The sequence below is a fragment of the Mus musculus genome, chromosome 13 (assembly GCF_000001635.26).
Source record: "Mus musculus strain C57BL/6J chromosome 13, GRCm38.p6 C57BL/6J".
Taxonomy (NCBI): Eukaryota; Metazoa; Chordata; class Mammalia; order Rodentia; family Muridae; genus Mus; species Mus musculus.
In genome coordinates, this window is record NC_000079.6 from 66,703,384 (window position 1) to 66,727,939 (window position 24,556).

The window sequence follows — 24,556 nt, forward strand, 5'->3', positions numbered from 1 at the left end:
AATCAAAACTTTCATTTATATATGTGTAGACAATAAGGTAAACTGAAGCCCCTTTACCTGTTTAGTTTATTTCCCTGCCCCCACCTTTTCATGGGACAACCAATGGCTTGCTAGGCAGCTCACATAGTCTTCAAATCTTCCTGCTTCATCCTTCCAAGTGCTGGGATTAGAGTCATGTGTCAAAATGCCTGAACTGAAAAGCCCCTGATTCTCCCCTCATGGCTGCTGCGACTGCTGTTTTTCTTTCTTCTCTTTCTTCTCTTTCTTCTCTTTCTTCTTCTTCTTCTTCTTCTTCTTCTTCTTCTTCTTCTTCTTCTTCTTCTTCTTCTTCTTCTTCTTCTTCTTCTTCTTCTTCTTCCTCCTCCTCCTCCTCCTCCTCCTCCTCCTCCTCCTCCCCCCTCCTTCATCTCTGTCTCTCTTTCTTTCTCTCAACTCTCTTCCCCATAAACTCCATTCTATACTAAAAAAAAAAAAAAAAAAAAGCCCCTATAGTGAGGGCAGATGGATAATAAACAAGGAACAAAATACCCATGGAAGGACTTACAGAGACAAAGTGTAGAGCAGAGACTGACGGAAAGACCATGCAGAAACTGCCCCACATGGGGATCCATCCCATATACAGTCACCAAACCCAGACCCTATTTTGGATGCCAAAAAGTGCTTGCTGACAGGAGCCTGATATAGCTGTCTCCTGAGGAGCTCTACCAGTGCCTGACAAATAAAGAGGTGGATGCTCTCAGCCAACCATTGGACTGAGGACAGGGTCACCAATAGAGGAACTAGAGTAAGGACCCATGGAGCCAAAGGGGTTTGCAGCCCCATAGGGCTATGAATTTGTGTTTATTGCTTGTCTGGGATTCCTTTTTTAGAATTTTCATTGTCAAGTGAGAACTTCACATTGAGTTCTTTAATAAGCATAGTTTTAGTTTGGGCAGAAAGTAAACCAGACAAGTCTAGAGTAGAAGAGTACTGAGGGCATTTTTTTTCTCGGAGGAAAATTATCTAGAGAAATAACTGACAGTGAGACACAGCATAGGATGGCATAAATGTTCTTTGCTGGCAGCTGTCTCTCTGGTTCTTGGCAACTTATACTTTGATTATCTATTCAGTTCTGTGAATATCAAAGTCTTCCCTTCCTTTGTTAGTATGCTACTTTTGGAGGTATATAGGTGGAAAAACTTTTAGGTTCTTATGGGAAGCCATTAAATATGTAAGGTAGAAGCTATCAGAATAAGACCAAAACAAATCATTAAGATATAAAATGAATACCTTGTAGGCCTGATATTTCTTCTTAGTGTAATAGGGATACTATTGATTCAGTGGGTCCATCAAGAATAATTTTGGCCACCATTTTATCTTGTACCATGTGGTTATATTAACAAAAGCTTTGGTGAAGACATATCATATTTATTTATGATATAATTACCAAAGAGGGGCACCAAGTCCCACAATTGCTTCCATCTTATGGGGATCCTCATGGTTAAACTTTAGAACAACCAAAGCAGTAGTGGTTTTCTGTTCTATGGGCCCCATGGTAAAATAAAAATATTTCCCATCAGGGAATTCCAGGTTCTTGGATAACCCACTTGCCACTTTCGTTGTGGCAGGAAAGAAGATGTTGACACTATGAAAAAGAGGACTAGGAAGGCAGATGAGAGAAAAGAGAGAAACCAATTTTACATAGCACAGCAAATTCTTTGCCCTAAGTCTGAGTCTAACCCTAACCCTGATATTTCTTCTTTATGTAATAGAGATCCTACAGATTCAATGGGATATAAGAATAATAGTGGCCACCTCAAGCCTACCCCTGAGCCTACCCCTGATTTATCCTAAACCTTTAACCCTATCTTAAACCTCACACCTTAATTTCCTAACCACCCTAACCCTAATCCTAACCACCCTTATCCTAATCCTAACCATAACCCTCTGATCGCCTAATCCTAACTCCAGTCCTGCTTACTGTGGGGGATATCTCTTAATATATAATATTTCTTAATTATACCTTTGAATTGAGAAACTCTTGCTTAATCTTGATCTTTTCAGATGTTCAGATCCACCTTTAATCTAGGCAACAGAATATTTTGCCATCCCGCATATATAAAAGACATTGAACAGGGTAGTTCTTTCAGTTTTTTTATACTTGCAGTTCTTTTTCATAAAACAAAGGTGATTTGCTCGTGTGATTTTTATAACTGGCATTAATAAGTACTTATTTCTTTAGAATTCTGGTACATCAGCTATAAAAACCCGCAGCAGAAAATCAACCAGTTCTTGATTTTTCTAATTTCCGTTGGCTGAGAGCCTTTATTGGAACATTCTATTAAATTTCCTTTCTATATACATACATTCATTGTATGATTTGAGATATGTTTATCTAGAGAACCTGTACTAATCCAACTGTGTTTTTTCTCTATTTCGCCACTGATGAAGATGTGCTGTCTAATAAGAGGGCACAACAGTGTTTCCCTTATGTTTCTGGCTCTTCTCCCAGGGTTGTTTGATGTCTATCATCTGGTGAAAGGGAGCCGCAGTTTCCCTGAGCCCAGCACAAAGCCACAAATCAAAACTCTTGTTTCCTAAAATCCCTCTTTAATGTTAATTGCCTAGGCACCCTTCCACTCACTGGGTCAGATTGATACCTACACTGCACAGGAGTAATGGGCTATGGAAGCTATTCACCTTGATTTCAGGAAGAAGAGGGCAAGTACTGTGAGGAAAGCTCAGGCAAGGTCTGAAGTCAGGCCCTGGTAAGTGCAGGATCATTGCTCACAGAGGGAGGAGCAGGCAGCTGAGTAGCCTAAACTGGGCTGGTGAGTTTTTCTCCAGGGTAGGGTGGGTGAGTATTCCCTTGGAGGGCAAGGACAAATGCTAATGGAGTGCAAACACTGCTCAAATCCGGAAAAGGTCAGGCCCTGGACCTGAAGCATACTTTAACCTTGAGGCAGGGTAAGATTCATTGGCCAATAAACACCTCCAGGAAGACCTGCCAATTAGACAAGGAGGAGGGGATCTTCCGGGTGCCTTTCTGCAAGTTCTCTATGGCTGTTCAGACTTGAATGGCTCTCTGTGTCCTGCTCTGAACTCAGGTGTTGGGTGCTGTAAGGGGACCTCAGCTAAGCTCTGAAGTTGAGACACAGGGTCACTGCCCACAATTGAAAGGCACAGGTGGCTGACCAGTGGGAGCTGGGTGGTGGGTCCTCTCTGGGATGGCAAGTATAAGCCATATGTGAGGTCCCTTGTGTTGCTCCTCACTTGCTAGATCGGGCAGTGACCTCTGAATAGCTTCCCTATCATGGCTGATTCTGAATCTGCCAAAAATATTTGGACGATAGGCTTGTAGAAACAAGGCTGGTTTCTTTGAGTCTGCACCACATGTGTTCAAACCCTTTTGTCTTTTACAGTAGACATTGAGAAGACAGGTATAAACCTAATAGGTCTGCTCTCATGTGTTACTTGGTTTTGTTCTGTTTAGTTTTTATTAATTTTTTCCGTTGCAGTTTTTTATAATTCTTGTTATATTTAGTGTTTTGATTATTATGTGGCAAAGGTACTTTTTCCCAATCTATTTGGTATTGTGGGTGCTTCTTGTATCTTAATAGGTATCCCCTCCGTTAGTTCAAAAATCTTTCCTTTATGATTTTATTGAAAATATTTTGTAGACTTTTGAGTTGATATCATTCTTTTATTTAATCATTTGTAGTTCTTGCCATCTCATATTTTGCAGAAGTCCTGTTGCTTATTACCATTAAACTTTTAGAAACCATACTTTTTACTGATATATCATTTTTTTTATTCATTTTTAATGCCTAAGATCCTCTCTTCCTTTCCTTTTCTGTGGGTGAACCTTGCCTCTGTAGTTGTCAGTGTATAGACAGTTTCAATGGCCTGCTCTTAGCGACTTAGCAACTGCTAATGCCATTTCCTGCCCCCATCACCTGTGTCTGTTGTCAGGTGTACTTTATATACATGGACCACCAGCTATAGCAGCTCTCTGTTTTTGTTCCCTGTCTGTTCTCTGCACATGCCCCTCTCTGTTCTCTTTTTCTAACCTCCTGGCTCTCTCTCTGCTCCCTGACTGTGTACCTGTGTGCAGGTTTCTTGTGTATCTCTATCCCTTCCCAAGGTTCTCACCCCTCTCCCTTCCCCTAAACAACCTCTTTTGCACCGTATCTGTTTCATGTTTTAATTTCTCAGTACCTGCTGTGGTAGGATAGCTTGGATTTCTTGGTGACATATTTTCCTGCTGTTATATATTATATACTTAGGCTGGTGTGTAGCTGATATGAGGTAATTATTGGTCTAGGTATTGGTTTCTGGGTTTGTCTTGTTTTGGGGCAGGGCGTTTATTCCTGGGTTACTGTTTGATATCTGGATTTGTAGAGAGTGTTGACTGAGTGTTGCCTCTTTTAATAACCTCTTTGGTGGGTATGCTCAAGAGGGAATGCTTGCTAATGTTAAAAGCTGGGAGAAGAAGCAGGCAGGAAGAGATGATCTTAGCAATCCACAAGGAGATATAGTCAGGAGAGAGGTTAAGCTGTCTCTGGTGTTTAGCACAGTGCAAGGGGCAACTGTGAAAACTGCATCTGGATTTACAAATAGTGTGGTAGATCTATGGAAAGCCTACCTTGTCTCTTGTCAGGCATGGAATGTGATTGAACAGGTGGTGTCTGCCCAAGTGGGGGGTCCAGACACAGGGATGAAGCAGGAAAGGAAGGGCAGATACAGACTGTCTATGGTATCTATCTATAGATGGCATGTACAGGGGGGAGGAAACATCCACTGGTATTCTGTTCCAGTGGTAAGGGCAACTGATATTAGGATCTGCAGTAACAAATAGTGGGGTAGGCCTTAGGGCAGAGTACTTAATCTACTGTCGGGCATGGCTTATGGTTGAACAGGAGTATTGTCTTCCCCCTTATCTCCTTTGTTTCTCCTTTCAGGGTGTGTGGACCACCTGGGGATCTCCATTCCCACACACAGCATCCTCTCCCACTGAGGCCAGACATGGCAGTCCATTAAGGGAACAGATTCCAAAGATAGGCAGCAGCTTTATGGCCAGTCAGTGCTACAGTTATTGGAGGACCCTCATGAAGACTGAGCTGCACATCTGCTACCTACATGTCAGGGGCCTTAGTCCAGCCTGTGTATCCTATTTGGTCAGTGGCTCAATTTCTGTGTGTCCCCAAGGGACACTCCTGTAACTTTGCCAGTGCATTTCTTTTAGACAGGACACATTTTGTTCTGTGTGTCTACTGTGTCGTGGTTGAAACTATAAAAGCCCCTAGCTTCCAAGTCTTGGGGTTGAAACCATTGTCTCCTACGTGAGATATGTTTCAAACCAGAGCTCCGCCATTATGGCTCCACTATGTGGTCGACACCTCTGTCTCCTGCAGGAGATATGTGTTGGCCCAGAGCTCTGTCATTAAACTACCTCATGCTTTTATATCAAGATGGTCGTCTGTTCATGATTCTTGGGTGCATGCCAAACGGGAATTAAGTGGGGGTTTCCCCACTAGGTTCTTTCACAACAACATAAGAGAATACATACAAGAGAGAAACCTCATGAATGTTATTAATGTGGTAAAGTCATTGCATGTCATAGTTCTTTACACATATACAAGCACATACTATAGAGAAACTGCATGAATGTTATGAATGAGGTAAACCCTTTCCAGAACACAGTCATCTCTGAATACATAAAAGAAAATGTACAGGAGAGAAACCTTATGAAAAAATTAAATGTGATAAAGCCTTTGCCTATCACAGTCATCTCCAAATACATTAATAAGCACATAGTGGAAAGAAGCCCTATGATTTTAATAAATGTGTTAAAGCCTTTGCATGTCACTGTACTTACCACATACTTAAAGGGACACAAACTTTAGAGAAACCTTTAGTGTCCAAAGACAGAAAGGAGGCAGATCTGAGCATCTATATCTCAGGGTTGGGATCAGGAATTTTTTTGCTGGGTAAGCAGGTTTGTCCCTGTGTCACCCAGAGCCGTCCACACCATCGGACATTGTTTTATTTTGCTCTTGAGATGCATGGGGTGTGTGACAGTATTTGCTGGGTAAGCAGGTTTGTCCCTGTGTCACCCAGAGCCGTCCACACCATCGGACATTGTTTTATTTTGCTCTTGAGATGCATGGGGTGTGTGACAGTAAAACAGAAATTTTGGAGTCCAGCAAAAGATCCTCTGTGAGCGCCCAACTCACCAACAAGAACAAAGCCACAATAGGATCCTTCTGCACACGTTTATTATGAGAGCATTGATTGCATAGGCGAAAGACCCCGAAAAAGGAAAATGATGCTGCTTATATACCCCTCCATGTGACGTTTCAGCTCCTGATTAGCTGCTCACTCATCACCTCACTACTACATCCCGGGATGGGCAGTGACTTGGCATGAATTTACTCTTGCACCTGCGCACATTTTACCAGTTAGTCACAGCTGAGGCTCGTGATGGCAATTGCTCAGGGCTCTCCACAACCCTCACTCACAAAGACCACAAACCGACATTGCTGCAAACCACAAGAGGTTTTTTTAATTGATCCAACATGTTGGGGAACACCCTTCAACACACAGGCAAGAGAAAAGACCCCAAACAAACAAGGAACACACTTTTTATACCTTTGAATGGGCAGATTTAGGCAACAGGTCTAACTGGCTTATTCTAATTGGTATAGCAAGTAACCCTTTCAGGCTTTGGTTGGTTTGAATAGAGTGACTACCTTTGGCCTAGTCCCTCACTCCACCTGCCCTTATGGTTTTTCTCAGCATTGCTTAGTCGGCCTGCTTCCTTATCTGGCTCTGCACTTGACCTGCTAGTATCATTTGGAATGTCCCTTCAGAGGGGGAAGTGGCTAGGTGGTCTTGAATTTATTTTGGATTATACAAAACCAAACCCTCGTCTCCACTAAAGCCCACAGGGAATCTAAGGAAACTACACGTGGCATAAACCAGCTACATTTCGACCCCTTCGACTCCTGTGGACACTGGCTGACTCCTCTGTGCAGAGCCCATAGGTCCCAGATCCCACAGTGACTCTAGCATGTCTGGGACTGGTGGTTCAATGAAGACAGACTTGGGTGTCCTCTCTTTTGGAGAGCTTAGCTAAAGACCAGACACCTGGGCTGGGAGATAAGGGTTAGCCAATGATGGCTTCCAAAGCCTGAGGACCTGTGCTTGGAAACTCAGTCCTGGGGAGGCAGAGACAGGCAAATCCCTGGACGTTGCTGGTCTATCTTAATGGGCTAGCCTTGGCTCTCAGTGAACTTTCATGTGTCAATCATGGGACGACTCTGAGCTGGTTCTCTCCTCTAACTTTATATGGTCTACAGGGGTGTGATAAAGATCACCAGGTTTGTTTTCTCAAAATAATAATAATAAATAATAATAAACACCATAGCTAAGGTTAGCCCAGTCCTCTGATGAGACACTCCCATGTCTTCATGGGATCGGGACCCTGAGAGTAGCAGGGCCTTTACCCAGAGACAGCTCAGGTTCTAAAGTTCAGGGACTCCCTGGTCCCTACAGCCTGTGCTCTCAAGTTTCCCTTTCCTTGCTTCTCATGCAGAAATAGTTTTACAATTTTACAGTTTTCGCCCTGACTTCAGGAGTCTGGCTTCAGCTTAGAAATTGTCTTTTCTCTAGTGCTCAAGTTCAAGTTCGAGCTAGGCTTTCAGCCTTGAAGTAGAGATAAGGATTTGTTTAATTCCCTAACAAAAGCTCCTTCCTCTTCCTACACAGGTAACCTAGCAACGTTTTACATGACAAAGCCTTGCCTGCCTACCTGCTGTCAGATTAGCCTGGGGATCACACCCACACACACACACCCCCACCGCCCCACCCCCAGGAACCTTCCTCTGCTTTAAACACACAAATGTCACCCCATTGTCCTGTCTTTTGGAAAGTCAGCCTTGATGCCCTGGGGCAGGCTTCATTCTCACTGTGATTTATGCCCTGCCTGACCTGGGAGAACTTTCAGAGGTGAGACACTGTGTTTGTCTCATGAGTTTAGAACACCCAGGGCTTGAAATCAGACAACGAACACCCTGGCTTAGATTTAAAAGCCTTTAAAAAATGGAGTCTGACTCTCAGTTCCCCCTGTTCCACCAATATCGCCTGTCATTCACACAGACAGCTGTGGTGGACTGTATTTCTCAGACCCTTGGTGAGTGAGAAACAGTTGATGTTGCCTGCTGCTGTAAGACCCCAACTCATTGGGTTTCTTAGACTCCCTAGAAATGAAGCCCAGCATGGAGTTCTTTGTTCTTTCTGCCTTCAGCCAGAAAGAAAGGTGAGATGGGTGACCCACCTAGGCATCTGACCCATTGTGTAAGGGACCAAGAACATTTACACAACTTCCCCAGTCTTTGTGATCTAATCCTTCCCCTCACTTTCAGTGAGAAATGAGCTGTAATTCACCATCCCCACTTTTATGATGCTTGTCCTGTCCTTCCCTCACTTTATGGTTCATTCTTTAAAAACCTTCAACTGCAACTGCTGGAGGTCTATCTCCTCTGCCCCTTGTGGGTTATGAGCTCAGTCTCAGCATGCTGATAGTATTTGAATAAACGTCATGCAATATTGCATCAAGAATGGTTTCTCTCAAGTTATTGGGACGTCGGCTCATTCTGGGACTTGAGTGAGGGTCTCCCCAGTAATGGTGGTCTTTCACTACCATCAGCACAGGTGGATATTGGGTGCCACATCAATGTTCAGGTGAGGCCAGGAGCTGTCAGCTCTGGTTTTTATGGCCAGCTTCCATCAGCAGAGGGGCATGGTAAGTGGCTTCAGGGCCTAACTGTTCTGTTGGAACCCACCATGAGCATCCGTCTTAGGTCAGGAGCCATCAGCTCTGGGGTTGTGTGTACTTAGTGGGCCTCTCTCAGGATGGCACACAGTGAGTCTGCAGAAAGAGTTCCTCACAAACATTATGGATCAGATTCTTAAAGAGACAGGCACTGAGGTGGGCACTGGCAACTAACTGTCTTCTGTCAGAATGTTAGATGTGGACTTGTGAGAGAGAGAGCAGGGTGAGCTATTAAAATCCAGTTCACAGGGAAAGGAGGCCCAGATCTGCCCCTCCCAGTGTCTGCTGTGGGGAACCTGCTGAGGAAGGCACAGGCAGGGGACAGAGAAGCCACAGGTGCCCAGGACTGAGGGGATTCCCATGTGCTGCCACAACCTCTCTCAGGGTTGAGAAACATGTTTATTTCTCCACAGAAAAGCCTGAGAAAAGTGGCTCAGGACAGGGCCGTGGTGAATCAAGAGGAGAAACTGACCTCAGAGGAGGAATCTGACTCAGAAAATAAATTCACAAAACATTGTGAACATAAAGGGCCTACTGTGGGCATTTAAACAGGAGCCAGTCCACAGGATCGCCTGAAAAACAGGAAAAGACAGCACAGGGGCCTGCTTCCTCTGTTGCTGGTGTTCCCTGAGCTCAGCCATGGGGTGAATTGTCAGGCTGTGTCCCTGTGAGTGTGGTGGACAATGACTCAGAAGATGAAGATGACTCGTGGGGACCTCTGTTCTCTACATGGCACAGGACGTCTCACAGTCTGTGTAAAATAGCCAGAGCCTGCCTGAGCAAAGATGGATTCTCACTGGGGAGAGACAGAGATGAGGATGTGACTCAGACAGAGAGAGCTGAGAAGTCTGAGACATGGAGGAGAGAGGTCATCTACAGGATGCTATGGGCACTGGGGCATGGTAGGTGGGGGTTGATTGGGAGTAATGGCTCCGCAGAAAATGACCTGCTGGGGACAGCATGCCATGACAGAGACTGCCTACAGCAGGCCAGGATGGAAATATCTCAGGAGCCTGTGGCAGCTCCGTGTAAAAACCAGTTGTTCCCATGTCTTCCAACCTTAGCCTTGGACAGTGCATGTATAGATTTCATTCATGTGAGACTGCTTTTCAGTTGCCCCTGCTGTGCATAATCATTCTATTATACTGATGTGAGTTCTGTGAAACTAGATGTTCCGTTTTGTCACAATTCTTAAAAGATTAAAAAACTGAGGCCTGGGGCCCAGTGCAGAGCAGTCCTACTGGCCCGGGTGCTTGCTTGCACTCTCATCTTGGAGACAATGCAATGACTGCATAATGGCAATTCCGGATTCATGCTTGACTTGCAGAGAATGTTTGACAGAAATGATTAGAAAATGAACTACAGCCAACATCGGGATTCCAGGAAAGGAAATAACTTATGAAATGAGTTTTGCACAGCATTTGAGAGTGGTTCCTGGATGAGCAAGTATGGAATATTTAAAATCTTATACTCATAAAACTAAGTCAGAGCACAGGGACTCTCGGGGGAGTCACTGTGTGCAGTGTGCTGAGGTGGAAAGCCAGTGGAACCACTGAGTTAAGGGTTGACTTGATTTCCTCTGGCTGATGCTTGGCAGATTTGCCTGGGTCGTTTATCATTAGAGCTTAACAGGAAAATGCAAGCTGACCTCAGAGCTTTGAGCTCTTAAGTAAATAAGTTAAAATTTAAAGTTTCAACAATGATAAGTTTGCAATTATTATTACTTTGGCCAGAAGCCTGGGAATAGGGAAGGTGGAAACATTGGGGAACAATTGTAATTCTTGATTCTTTGTGGGATTCCCTTATTCTTTTGAATTTGGTTTGCCAATGAATATACAGTGCCCTTATTTCTACCTGCTTTTGGAGTGTCAATAAAAGACTGGGGCAAGAAGGCGAGAGAGCCTGAGAAGAGCAGGTGGAGAGCGAGTGAGTGAAGGAAGAATGCATGCGGAGTGTGTGTGTGTGTGTGTGTGTGTGTGTGTGTGTGTGTGTGTATGTGTGTGTGGTGCGTATGAGGCATGTGTTGAGGCATGTGTGAGGCGTGTGTGGTGTGTGTGCGTGAGGCTAGTGTGAGGCATGTAAGACATGTGTGAGGCGTGTGTGTGAGGCCTGTGAGGTATGTGTGTGAGGCGTGTGTGGTTTGTGTGTGAAGCTAGTGTGAGGCATGTGAGAGATGTGTGAGAGGCATGTGTGAGGCGTTGGAGGTGTGTGTGTGTGTGTGTGTGTGTGTGTGTGTGTGTGTGTGTGTGTGTGTGTGAGGCTAGTGTGAGGCATGTGAAACATGTGTGAGACGTGTTTGTGAGGCTCGTGTGAGGAGCATGTGAGGCGTGTGTGTAAAGCACACAGGAGAAAACAGAGTGCGCAGCCTTGAGCTGTGAGCAAGTGAGCGAGCAGTGCAGAGAGTGAGAGAGAAACTCTAAGCCTTGAAAAACCGCCTGTCAGCTTGCACACAAAAAAAGCAGTCTATGTCTGTTTATTACCTGCCTCCCAGATAGCCCCACTTCCAGGTGAGAACTCCGATCCCGAGCCGAGGCTAGACTCCTCCTCTGTTCAGGATCACGAGTCTGGCTCCAGGTTAGAAATTCATTTCACAGCCTCTTAGAGATCCTCGGTCTTTGTTTTCTCCCTGTGGCCACCGGAAGTCATTTATGAACCGAGGAAGAAATTTTATTTCAGGTCTCCGCGAGACAGAGGTTGAACTTTATTAATTATCAACAACAATAATTAAAATAAAAGCTGTGACTCGGTTCCTGCTTCCTGCCTTCCACCACAGTTTGGCGCGGTGAATGGGGAGGAGTTTGGTGGGGGCTGCGGCGCTCACTCGCGGCTTCCCAGGAAAACGTGAGTTTTATTTCCCATCTCTTCTAAAGTTTAAGTAAAATGTTCATTTCTAGCCGGGCGTGGTGGCGCACGCCTTTAATCCCAGCACTCGGGGAGGCAGAGGCAGGCGGATTTCTGAGTTCGAGGCCAGCCTGGTCTACAGAGTGAGTTCCAGGACAGCCAGGGCTATACAGAGAAACCCTGTCTCGAAAAAACCAAAAAAAAAAAAAAAAAAAAAAAATAGAAAAAAAAAAATGTTCATTTCTTCCAAAAAGAAAAATCGTTGAGACAGGACTGTAAACCCGCCTCCGGCGAGTGAACATGCGCAGATTCCCTATCTGTTCCTGTCCCCTCAGGCGGCCATGACGCCAAAAGGTCAAATGTAAACACTGAGAACAGGTAGCTTAGCGGTTAAGGGCACAAACGGTTCTCCCAAAGGTCATGAGTTGGAATTCCAGCAGGTGCTGTGATATTTTGTACCTTCTTTTGGTGGCTGGACAGATGACTCCGTGTCATGGAATCTGGCTCCCTCTTGTGGCCTTCGGGTGTAAAAGCAGGCAGTACTCTGTATACTTAATAAATAAATAAATCTTTAAAAGAAAGAAAGAAAATTCCTTATGGAAGTTTCTTATAGATTTGGGAGTGATGACTGGATGAGCGATCCTGCTTCCATTTCTCCTTCCAGGCGTCTTCAAGAGCTGAGGGTCTGCTCTCAGGGCCGCTCAGAGGGAGACAGAGACGCTGCATTTATAGGATTGGAAGGGAAGCAAGGACAGGCGCTGTAATGGGAAGAGCTCTTCACTAGTGGGCAACCTTCCCGGGATGGGAACTGGAAGTAGCAGCGCCACACCACCGCTGCCAGCACCTGCTGCAACTAGGATCATGGAGGTCCAGGTGCAGGGACAGAGCACTCCTGCACGTTTGCGCGTGTGGCAGGGCGGGGGTCGGTGGGACAGGCAGGGAGGCGGGGCAGAACGGCGAGGGCGGCGACACTGAGAGCTCAGCAGGATCCCAGCAAAAGGCATGGCCATTTGGAGAGCATAGGGGTCATGTGGGGTCACACCCATGGCTGTGTCCTCCCTCGGGTCTGTCCTGCCAGTGCCAGGGCCCTCCCCTCAACACCCTCCCACCTCTCTCTTCCCCCTGGGGCTTGGGTCACACAGCTGTCTTAGGGGCGGGGCGAGGGGGCAGGGCTGGAGGGTGGCCAGAGTTCACCCAAGGTTTCCTGGATGGCATGGTGATCCTGGTCCCTGGCAGCTGTAACCAATAGCCACCTATGTGATCCCTTACCTATACTTGGACCCCAACTTTAGACCTGACCCTGACATCATATGTAAACCCCAACCTTTGAACCCATCATGACCTCTATATTGCTCTGTGACCAGGATGACACTGTCCTATAACCCTGACAAGACCCAAAACTGACTGGCTAAGGGTATTTGTATTTGTTTCTATCTATTACAGAAGGAAAGATATCTGATGGTGGCTGATCAAGACCCTGATTTTTATCAATAGCAGAATATCATTAAGAGTGATTTTACTGCTATGTGGCCTTTCAAAACATAAATATATGCAATTTTACACAGTCTTTACAATTTTTGTTTAAAAATATAAATGTATATGCAAATTTGTGCACATTCAGTAAGAATTAATGAAATAAGAGGCCATGTGCATTTTAGGAGTGCAGGGAGTGGGACAAAGGGTGTTTTGGAGACAGGAAATATAAAAAAAGGAGCAATTGAATGACAATGTCAAAAATAAACTACCAAATAATATTTAAAAAATAAAGCAGCAAACAGTATTTTGAGAGAAAAATGACACTGACCTTCAACACCTGACGTAAAGAACAATGTGTGTGTTTTATGTGCATGTTTGTGTGTGTGATATTAAACTGAAATAATCTTTAGTCTCATATTTTGATAAAATTTATGAAGAGACCCTTCATCTAGAGTGATTTATATGTCCATAGAATTCACTGACCTCACTGTGGTGAAGGTCTTGTGGGAGATATTTCCATTAGTGATTTTTCTCACTTAATGAAACACAGTCATTTCATAAGGAAACGGTCTTTTCACATACATTTACAAAGCCTTATTTTGCAGGCACAATCTGAATCTCAATGTTCTTTTCATAGAATGTTCCCGTCGTTGTATGGTATCTGGTATTCTTAGGATCTCCCTAGTACACTGGAAAGCTATCCCAAAGTGCAGTGCTTCTGTGCTATCACATGCATTACTGTCACGGTGCTTCTCACTCTGCTAACATGCATTCTTCTTTCTCTTTTCAAATCAGTGCCTTTTATTGCATCAGGAAGCTATGAGATTCCAAATCCCAACAGAGGCAATTTACCATTTAGGTGATGTCTTAGATTCTGTTGCAGTAAAATCCACCATAGCCAAAGAAACATGTGAGAAAACTGTTTATTTACTTATGTACCTTGGGCACAGTATATTGAGTGAAGCCAAGGCTTTATCCTCTACACAAAGGATAAACCGGATGAGAAAGAAATTAGGGGAACAACACCCTTCACAATAGGAACAAATAATATGAAATACCTTGGTGTGACTCTAACTAAGGAAGTGAAAGATCTGTATGATAAGAACTTCAAGTCTCTGAAGAAAGAAATCAAAGAAGATCTCAGAAGATGGAAAGATCTCCCATGCTCATGGATTGGCAGGATCCATATAGTAAAAATGGCTACCATGCCAAAATTAATCTGAGATTCATGCAATCCCCATCAAAATTCCAACTCAATTCTTCACAGAGTTAGAAAAGGCAATTTGCAAATTCATCTGGAATAACAAAAAAAATCTAGGATAGCAAAAGCTATTCCCAAAGAAAAAAGAACCTCTGGTGGAATCACCATGCCTGACCTCAAGCTGTACTACAGAGCAATTGTGATAAAACCTGAATGGTACTGGTACAACGACAGACAGGTAGACCAATGCAATAGAATTGAAGACCCAGAAAGGAACCCAGGCACCTATGGTCACTTCATCTTTGACAAGGGAGCTAAAACCATGACAGCATATGCTGACGAGGATGTGGAGAAAAAGGAGCACTCCTCCTTTACTGGTAGGATTGCAAGCTTGTATAACCACTCTGGAAGTCAGTCTGGTGGTTCCTCAGAAAATTGGACATAGTACTACCTGAAGATCCAGCAATACCTCTCCTGGGCATATACCCAGAAGATGTTCCAACTTGTAATAAGGACACATGCTCCACTATGTTCATAGCGGCCTTACTTATAATAGCCAGTAGTGGAAAGAACCCAGATGTCCCTCAATACAGGAATGGATACAAAAAAATGTGGTACTTTTACACAATGGAGTACTACTCAGCTATTAAAAGAATGAATTTATGAAATTCTTAGGCAATTGGGTATCTGGATGATATCATCCTGAGTGAGGTAACCCAATCACAAAAAGAACACACATGATATGCACTCACTGATAAGTGGATATTAGCCCAGAAGCATAGAATACCCAAGATACAGTTTGCAAAACACATGAAACTCAAGAAGAAAGTAGACCAAAGTGTAGATAGTTTGTTCCTTCTTAGAAGGGGAAACAAGCAGGGCAGTGGTGGCGCACACCTTTAATCCCAGCACTTGGGAGGCAGAGGCATGTGGATTTCTGAGTTTCGAGGCCAGCCTGGTCTACCTTGTGAGTTCCAGGACATCCAGGGCTATACAGAGGAACCCTGTCCAAAAAGAAAAGGGAGGGGACAAAATACCCATGGAAGGAGTTACAGAGACAAAGTTTGGAGCTGAGATTGAAGGATGGACCATACTAAGACTGCCCCACCGGGGGATCCATCCCATAAACAACTACCCAACCCAGACACTACTGCATATGCCAGCAAGATTTTGCTGACAGGACCTGGATATAGCTGTCTCTTGTGAGGCTATGCCAGTGCCTGGCAAGCACAGAAGTGGATGCCCACAGTCATCTATTGAATGAAACACACGCCCCCTCCTCCAGTGAAGGATCTAGAGAAACTACCCAAGGAGCTAAAGGGGTCTGCAACCCTATAGGAGGAACAACAATATCAACTAACCAGTAACCCCAGAGCTCATGTCTCTAGCTTCATATGTAGCAGAAGATGGCCAATTGGCCATCAATGGGAGGAGAGGCCCTTTGTCTTGCAAAGATTATATGCCCTAGTACAGGGGAATGACAAGGCCAGGAAGCAGCAGTGGGTGGTTTGGGGAGCAGGGCTGGGGAGGGTATAGGGGACTTTCTCAGAGAAAACTAGGAAAGGGGATAGCATTTGAAATGTAAAGGAAGAAAATATCTAATAAATTTTTTTAAAAAAGAAAAAAAAAGAAGGAAGAATCCAACCCAAGGTTAATGATACACATGAAAACAGAGATAGTAAATAATAAGTAATAATAAATAGTAAATAATGTTGTATTAGCTGCAAAAAAGGGAAAGCGCGCGCACACACACACACACACACACACACACACACACACACACACCTCAACTCGACCACCAGCAGCAAGAACAATAACAACATACAAGGAGTTAGCCATCACTGCTCATTGATATTGATAACAATGACCTCAGTTCACCAATAAAATGACACAGGCGAACAGAATGGATGCTAACACATAATCTAACCTTCTATTGTATACAAATAATATAGCACAACATCAAGAATAGGCATTACTTCAAGGGAAAGGGTGGAAAAAAAGACATTCCAAGAAAATGGACCAAAGAAGCAAGCTGGTACAGCCATTTACAAATACAGCAAAATAGATTTTAACCAAAAAGTAACCAAAAGAATTGGAGAAAGACGCTATATATTCCTCAAAGGGAAAAAAAAAAAAACCACTTTAGGTACCCAGAACTCACATCAGTATCTGGTGGGCCTGGTGGTCTTCCTGTAATTGCAGCCTAGGAAAGTAAAGTGAGGTAATCCCCAAAGGAAGCTGATCAATAAAACAGGCAACTCTGGCCTGTTCTGGCTTTGACTAAGAGACCCTGACTCACTGAAGAAAGTACAAATGGGAGCAAGGATAATTCTTGACATCAACCTTAGGCCTCCACGTGCACATGAATCCATACCTATGTGTGCCCCCAAGTGCTCATATCTATGCAAACATGCACACCCATACACACATCTCACACACAATCACACACACACACACACACACACACACACACACACACACACACACAGGAGAAAGCTCTACTGTACCTTATGAATGACACCTGAGGTTATCCTCTGGCCTTCACATGTACATAACCTCAGCTGGGATACAGATAGTTAACATTCCTGAGGAAATAAGCAAGTATTGGACAGAGTAAGGAAGAAAGCACTGTTTTTCGTATGTTCCCTGGTGGTATACTTAATATTTAGCTGTTTCTAACAAATTATTTCAAATGCTATTTTCTGGTTAGCTCATTACTGTGAGCAAATACAAGAGAAAAATAACTTAGTGGAAGCAAGCATTGGTCTTGGAGGATTTCACCTGTGGTTAGTTGTCTTCATTGGTCATGAGGCAGAATAGCCTTGCAGGATCACGTTGGTGGAGCAAAACAGCTCACCTCGAGATTATCAGAGAGAGAAGTGATCAGGGTCCCAATGTCTACTCTGAGGGAGTGTTTCCAGTGACTTCTCTTTCTCTTTCTACATCCTAAAGATTCCACCACCACCCAATAGTACCACTGTCTGGCAACCAAGCATTTTGCAAATGGCCTTTGGGAGACATTTGCTCTGATGCTAACAAATACCTAAAAATGTGAGAAACAAGAGTATATGTTTGAGATATTCTAGAGAGCTTGAGAGTGCTGTTCGTGTCCACTGCATACATAAGAAGCTTGTCCCAATCGATGAGCCCAGAGCAAAAGTCACACTTTGCCTATCACATACCAAGGCCATACATCCCATCATCCCAGGTGAGAAAATGCCTATCAATCTGAACTCAAGGATTCTGACTCTGGCAGTTCTATGCTTTTTTTCCCATCACCCTGCCCAAGCTTGTCTTTTCAGTGGGAACCTTCTATGAGCTCCCACCTATGCTGATATCCCTGGGCAGAAGGGATCTAAAACATCTCACCCCTGACACAGGATAGAACACTCACTCTTACCTGTCATGCAGGAAAATGCTAGTCACAGGTAGAGGGACTGAGCAAGATGATTCTACCCTGCTAAACAAGAGAGAAGAAAGAAAAAGATGGGGAGGGAGACAAGGACTAACTGATAAAGGCTAACTAGATCACGTTTTTAATATATTTGAAAATCACATTTATTTGTGTGTGTGTGTGTGTGTGTGTGTGTGTGTGTGTGTGTGTGTGTGTAGAGTGAGAGAGAGAGAGAGAGAGTCAGTTTCTGTACTTTCTGTTTCCTAAACCTAATGTATCCTGCAAGCAATGTTTTTCAACCTGTACTGAATTTGTCACCTCATGATGTGTACCCACCCCTTTGCCTTGCTAAACTCCTGAACCCTGTGGTGACCCCCCTTCCATATGATGTATTCCTGCACTTATCTACCACTTAGGCAGCCTTGAGGCCCAAGTCCCCTATTCTGTTCAGGTGCTAACAGCCAACTATCTCAACAGCTGTTTTCTATCAACCCTAACCCATCCCCATAAAGGGGACCTCAAAAGCCAGTAAGGGGCTGTTCTTTGAAACTCCAACTTAGCAGGAGGCAATCAGTTGTCTGGTCAGTTCCTTGGGCACAGCTTGCTTTAAGCAGAAAGTTATGAGAATGTTTTTTTTCCCCCTCAGGTCTGACAGTACTATACTCCCAGAGCTATCTCATTGGCCACATATCCTGTATGGTTGGTTGGTTGGTTGGCTGGTTTGGTTGGAGACAGGGCCTCCATATGCAGCTGTGGAACATACTATGTAAACCAAGCTGGGCTTCAAACTCACAGAGATCTGCTTGCCCCTGTCTCCCAAGCAATGGAATTAGAGGTTTGTGCCACCATGCCTGGCTTTCACTGGATCCTAATATTCTTTTATTTTAAGTAAATTATTTATTTATTTACATTCCAAATGTTGCCCCCCTCTCTGGTTCCCCTCCCCAAGTTCTTCAACCCATCCCTCCTGGGTCCTTTTTTTCTTTTTTTTTTAAGATTTATTTATTGCTATATGTAAGTTCACTGTAGCTGTCTTCAGACACACCAGAAGAGGTCGTAGGATCTCATTATGTATGGTTTTGAGCCACCATGTGGTTGCTGGGACTTGAACTCAGAATCTTCGGGAGAGCAGTCGGGTCTCTTCACCGCTGAGCCATCTCTCCAGCCCTGGGTCCTATTTTTTAAAGGTGAATTCTATGATATATGAATTCTACATCAATGAAATAGTTTAAAATTATAAAGGCTTTACATGCTGTCTTAGTCAGGGTTTCTATTCCTGCACAAACATCATGACCAAGAAGCAAGTTGGGGAGGAAAGGGTTTATTCGGCTTACACTTCCATACTGCTGTTCATCACCAAGGAAGTCAGGACTGGAACTCAAGCAGGTCAGGAAGCAGGAGCTGATGCAGAGGCCATGGAGGGATGTTCTTTACTGGCTTGCCTCCCCTGGCTTGCTCAGCCTGCATTCTTATAGAACCAAGACTACCAGCCCAGAGATGGCACCACCCACAAGGGGCCTTTCCCCCTTGATCACTAATTGAGAAAATGCCTTACAGTTGGATCTCATGGAGGCATTTCCTCAACTGAAGCTCCTTTCTCTGTGATAACTCCAGCTGTGTCAAGGTGACACAGAACTAGCCAGTACACATGCCAATATGGAAATGCCTTGAGGATGTTATTATTTGACTAAAAATCAATATGCGACTCAACATTTGTATCTAATCTTAATATAAAAGAATCAAGTCCTGGGTTCTATAAGAAAGCAGACTGAAAAAGCCAAAGAAATTGCTGCAGTGAGCCAGGCTCCTCCACCACCTCTGCATCAGCTGCTGCCTCCAGGTTCCTGCCCTACTTGAGTTCCTGCCCTCACTGGTTTTGATGGTGAACTCTTTTAAGGAACTTTAATGAAATAAACCCTTTCTTCTCCAAGGTGCTTTTGGTCATGGTGTTTCTTCACAGCAATAGTAACTCTAAGACACATATATTTTCCATCTTTTTTTTTTTTAGACAGTATTTTTCTGTGTTACAGAGCCCTGGCTGTCCTGGAAGCTCTGTAGACCAGGCTAGCCTTAAACTCATAGAAATCTGCCTGCCCCTACCTTATGAGTGCTGGGATTAAAGGCACGTGCACTACTACCCTGATATATTTTACATCTTTAAGTTTCATATTGGGCATATGGAGGTTATAGAACAACTCTCTTCTGCTAACTTGTATGATCTACAGATCAAACTTGGGTTATTAGGCTTGCCTTTTAGCTCCTTTTTCCACTAACCATCTTGCCAGACCACTCTATATTTCATAAAAACAGTGATAAAGGCCTAAACTAAAGTAATTATGATAGAGAAAAAACTCTAGGAGTCAAGACTCTCAGGATCTAGGCATAGTGGCATACACCCTTAATCCCAACACTCAGGAGGCAGAGGCAAGTGGATCTTTGTTAGTTCAAAACCAGCCAGAGCTACATAGAGAGATTGCTTCTCAATACTTTTAGGAGGTAAAGTTCTACAAATCAGTTCCATTTTCTGATGCTTCCAAAATTTATGAGGGCTGAAGAGAATGCTTAGCCAGTATCAATACTTGTTACTATTTTAGATCAGATTCAGTTCCTAGGATCCATGTAGTGACTCACCATCACCTACAACCACAGTTCTAAGAGGTCTGACGTCTTCTGTTGACCTCTGCAGGCACCAGACATGCACATATTACATATATATGCAGGCAAAACACATACAGACAATAAATCTAAAAAAAAAAAACTTAAAGAAGTACTTTACGATATCTATAATTTCTTACCCTTCTATTGATGGAGTTGGGAGAATCAATTGCATGTTTGTTTGTTTGTTTGTTTGGTTGATTGATTGATTGATTGATTGATTGATTGATTGTTTTATAATACAAGGTTTCTCTGTGTAGCTCTGGCTGTCCTGGAACTCACTCTGTAGTCCAGGCTGACTTCAAACTCAGAGATCCCACTTGCCTCTGCCTCCTCTACTGGAATTAAAGGCATTCATCACCATTGTACAGATACTAAATGATTCTGTTCTCTACTTCTTTACTGGTTGGTGCTTATTGAGAGCATCTGGGGACATTTTTGATAGAAGCACTGAAAGAAAAATGGACCCCCAGTGAGGATTCTGTGTCCTAAATAACATACTCCAAGACTGACAGTTGATGCCAGCTGGGAGCTCAGTCATACTGTATGTCTCTAAAGAATTTTAACCCTGCTTGGCTTGGTGGGTGGTTTCCAAAAGGAAGGATGACCCAATAATGAACATTCTAGAAAACTCCTCTAAAATCTACAAAGTGCATTACAACATAGCCTCAGAAGTCAAAAATCAGTACTTCTGCTACATTTTGTTAATGGAATGGTCAGGGAAATCCCAGCATCAGGGGTTGGGTAATAAATTCTACCTCAGTAAGAGATGACGATTTGGAGCAATACTTAGATTTTTCACAGAGCTTCAACAACTGGAACAGAAGTGATAGAATTAGGACTTTAAGGTCACCCTCAATCTGCAATATAAAAACTCAATGGGCTGAAGAGACAGGAGTCCTGCTCTGAGGGACAAAAGCAATATGTGTGCTTTTCAGATAAGTTTAGACTCAGGACCACAGAGGTGAAGCTTCAGAGTTAAAAATACTTGTCATGATCAGGGGAAATATCACACTAAAGGCATAAGCATGTTATTAGACCATTTACTAGCTCACCATTCACTGTCATTTCTGCCTAGGGCAATTTCCTCACAAACAATATCATGGTTTTCTGCCTGATTTCCTGCAAGCACCCTCTCATGTATTATTTTCTCAGATAGCAAAGATGGCCTAAATGGATTTTAAACATAAAATAGTAGCCAGGCATGGTAGGCCACATCTGTATCCGCAGTGATTGGAAGACAGGATGAGCCGCATAGCAAGTTGTAGGCCAGTGTATTAGTCAGGGTTCTCTGGAGAAACAGAACTGATAGAGTGACTTGATAAATAAATGGAATCTATTAGAGTGCCTTACAGATTATAATGTCCAGCTAATCCAACAATGGTTGTCTCCCAATGAAAAGATAAAGAATCCAGTAATTGTTCAGTCCATGAGGCTGATGTCTCAGCTGGTATTCATTAGAAGCCAGAATTCCAAAGAAGCAGGCCATAATGTCAGTGAAAGAATGAACTTGCCAAGAAGAGTGAGGGCAAGCAGGCAAAGATCAAGTTTCCTTTTTCCACATTCTTTATAGGCTGCCACCAGAAGATGTGGCCCAGGTTTAAAGGTGCATCTTCTCAAAAAGACCTGAATTTAGGGTGAGTCTTCACACTTCAACTGATTAATCAAGAAAAGTCTTTCACAGGTGTACTCAGTCACTTGGATTTTAGTTAATTCTAGATGTAGTCAACTTGACAATCAAAAATACCAGCCTGAGCTACATGACATTCTATCTCAAAATAAAGGATATAAAATAGAGACAGATGTATCTCTCAATGGGTAGAGGTGTTTGCTGCCAAGCTGACAACCTGAACATGACTCCCAGGACCCACGTGATAGAAGGAAAAAAAAATCAACTAATATGAATTGTCCTCTGACCTCCATACATATGGACACATTAATTAATTAAAATGCACTAACATATTTAAAAAATTAAAAAGTAGTAATTACATCAGCACACAACTACCATATTTTAACAGAAAAAAATTATAAATTAGTAATTAGAGGAAAGTTCCACCTTAATATTTTGTACCATCATTCTAGACAACTGTTTAGTCAAAAAAGAGATTTAAAAGAAAAATCCTTGGGACTGGGTAGATAAGATAGCTCAGTGATAAACAGTGAGTATTGCTCTTCCAGAGGACCCAAGTTCAGTTCCCAGCTTCCATATGAGGCAGTTCACAATCACCTGTAACTCCAGCCCTAGGGGATCTGACACCTTTAGCTTCTATCAGCACCTGCCTGCATAGATGTGCACATAATTACACACACTATTAATAAGTATTTAAAATAAATATTTTAATAACGAAAACTCATCTGCGTGTAGTAACACACCTCTTTAATCCCAGCCCTCAAGAGGCAGAGGTGGGCCAACCTGGTCTACATAGCACGTTCCCATCCAGAATTCCATAGAAAGATTCTATCTCCAAAAAGAAAAGGAATGAGAAGAAGAGAAGAGAAGGGGGCAAGGGGGAAGGGTGAAAAGAAGGGAAAGGGAGAAGGGGGGAAAGAAGGGGAAAAGGAAGGGGGAGCTCCCTGGATGACTTACAGCAAATGCCAAACAACAGGTGTTGAGGTTTCTTCGGTTGCTGTGTTTTATAATAGTAAATACTGCCCCCCAAGGTCTGGTTGCCCACAGGGACAAGGAAGTCTTAACATACACCAAGTGATGCTATGTAACCTTGCTCTTTAATTTTAACCTATTGGATGAATAAAGATGCCTGCAGCCTATAGTTGGGCAAAAAAGAGAGGTAGCTGGAGTTTCAATTCCTGGGCTATGGGTCTGAGGAGGACCACAAGGAGAGAGAAGATGGATTGAGAAGATGCCATGGAGTAGGTGAATCATAGAAATGTGGCTGTAAGAGCCCAGATGTAACATGGCAAGTCAAATCTCGAGGGCATTGATAGGGAAGTAGATTATAGCTTAGAAGGTAGATGTCTGCCCAGCTCTAGTGCTGTCTAAGGCTTATTATAAATACAAAGGTTTTGTATCTTAATCTGGGGACTGAATCGCTTAAGGTAGGGTAGAAACCCCTGATTGGGATTAAGTAATAAGCCCAATAAATGGGCATAAATACTAAACTATCACCAAGGCCCCTGAGGCCTCTGGTCTGCTTACTATATCACTCGTCCAACAACCAATAGAAAATTGAACTAAATTTTGAGAATGTGAGAGTGAAAGAAAAAGCAAACTGAAACTTAGAGGAAGCTCTAAAGACCCCTAAATCATCATAGCAGTTCTCAGCCTTCCTAATGCCACAACCCTTTAATACAGTTCCTGGTGCTGTGGTGACTCCCAACCAGAAGATTACTTCATTGCTACTCCAAAACTGCAGTTTTGCTAGTTATGATTCATCATGTAAATATCTGATAAGCAGGACATCTGAGATGCACCCATAAAAGGGTCCCAATCCACAGCTTGAGAACCACTGCACTAGAGGAGCCAGGAAACTTAAACGCACAGGGTTTGTTCCTTCAAACGATGGGATGCATAGCCCCAGCCTGATGTTAAAGAGCATCTGGTTCTTTCCACGGATGAGTTTAGGATTTAACATATCCTTGAGGCTATGTTTCCTTTAGGAAAAATGCTTTTGAGCAACAGAAGCAGCACTATCCTTATAGAGTAAAGAAAACCAGGGCTGGAAAGATGGCTCAGCAGTTAAGGACATTGACTGCTCTTCCAGAGGAGCCAGACTCAAATCCCAGCGCCCCCAGGGCAACTCACAACTGTCTGTAACTCCAAGATCTTACATCCCCACACAAACATACATGAGGCAAAACACCAATGCACATAAAATGAAAGTTAATTAACTAGTTAATGTGAAAAATTAAAGTTAGCATAGTTAAATATAGCATGGTATGTGGGAATTTATGTGGTTGTATAAACCCCCATTTTTACTTTTAAATTTTGTGATTTAAGTATTTGAAATGTGTCATTCTGAAATAACTTTACCCTGTGGATTGTAAAGAATTCTAGTAATACAATCACTATTCCACAATTTGCAATATTCCTTTAAACTTTTGCTAGAATAAGCAGGACCCACTATCAGTTTTCAGTTGTAAGAAGAGGTCTAGAAAGAAAATAGAGTATAATAAATGACTAATGAGACCCAAGATTGTTTTAGCCCTGAAGCCA

The 24,556-nt window shown here is 43.2% G+C and overlaps 2 long non-coding RNA genes across 4 annotated transcripts in view; both read left to right on the forward strand.

Moving 5' to 3' along the window:
• Gm40988 overlaps positions 1-7,782 on the forward strand; it is a 15,821-nt gene extending 8,039 nt beyond the window's left edge. The window contains exon 3 of one of the 2 annotated variants that reach the window (XR_873610.2): positions 7,750-7,782. This is a non-coding gene — a long non-coding RNA (predicted gene, 40988). Of the gene's footprint in view, positions 1-4,940; positions 5,315-7,749 lie in introns of those variants that run through there. The other variant, XR_873611.1, reaches the window with a different exon arrangement.
• Positions 7,783-11,589: 3,807 nt separating this feature from the next.
• On the forward strand, positions 11,590-21,996 carry Gm52033. 2 transcript variants are annotated; one of them, XR_003950558.1, is made up of 3 exons: positions 11,590-11,656; positions 12,321-12,529; positions 21,956-21,996. It is a non-coding gene; the product is annotated as a predicted gene, 52033 (long non-coding RNA). The 2 variants fall into 2 exon arrangements; XR_003950557.1 differs by lacking the exon at positions 21,956-21,996 and adding an exon at positions 18,374-18,548.
• Positions 21,997-24,556: the final 2,560 nt, after the last annotated feature.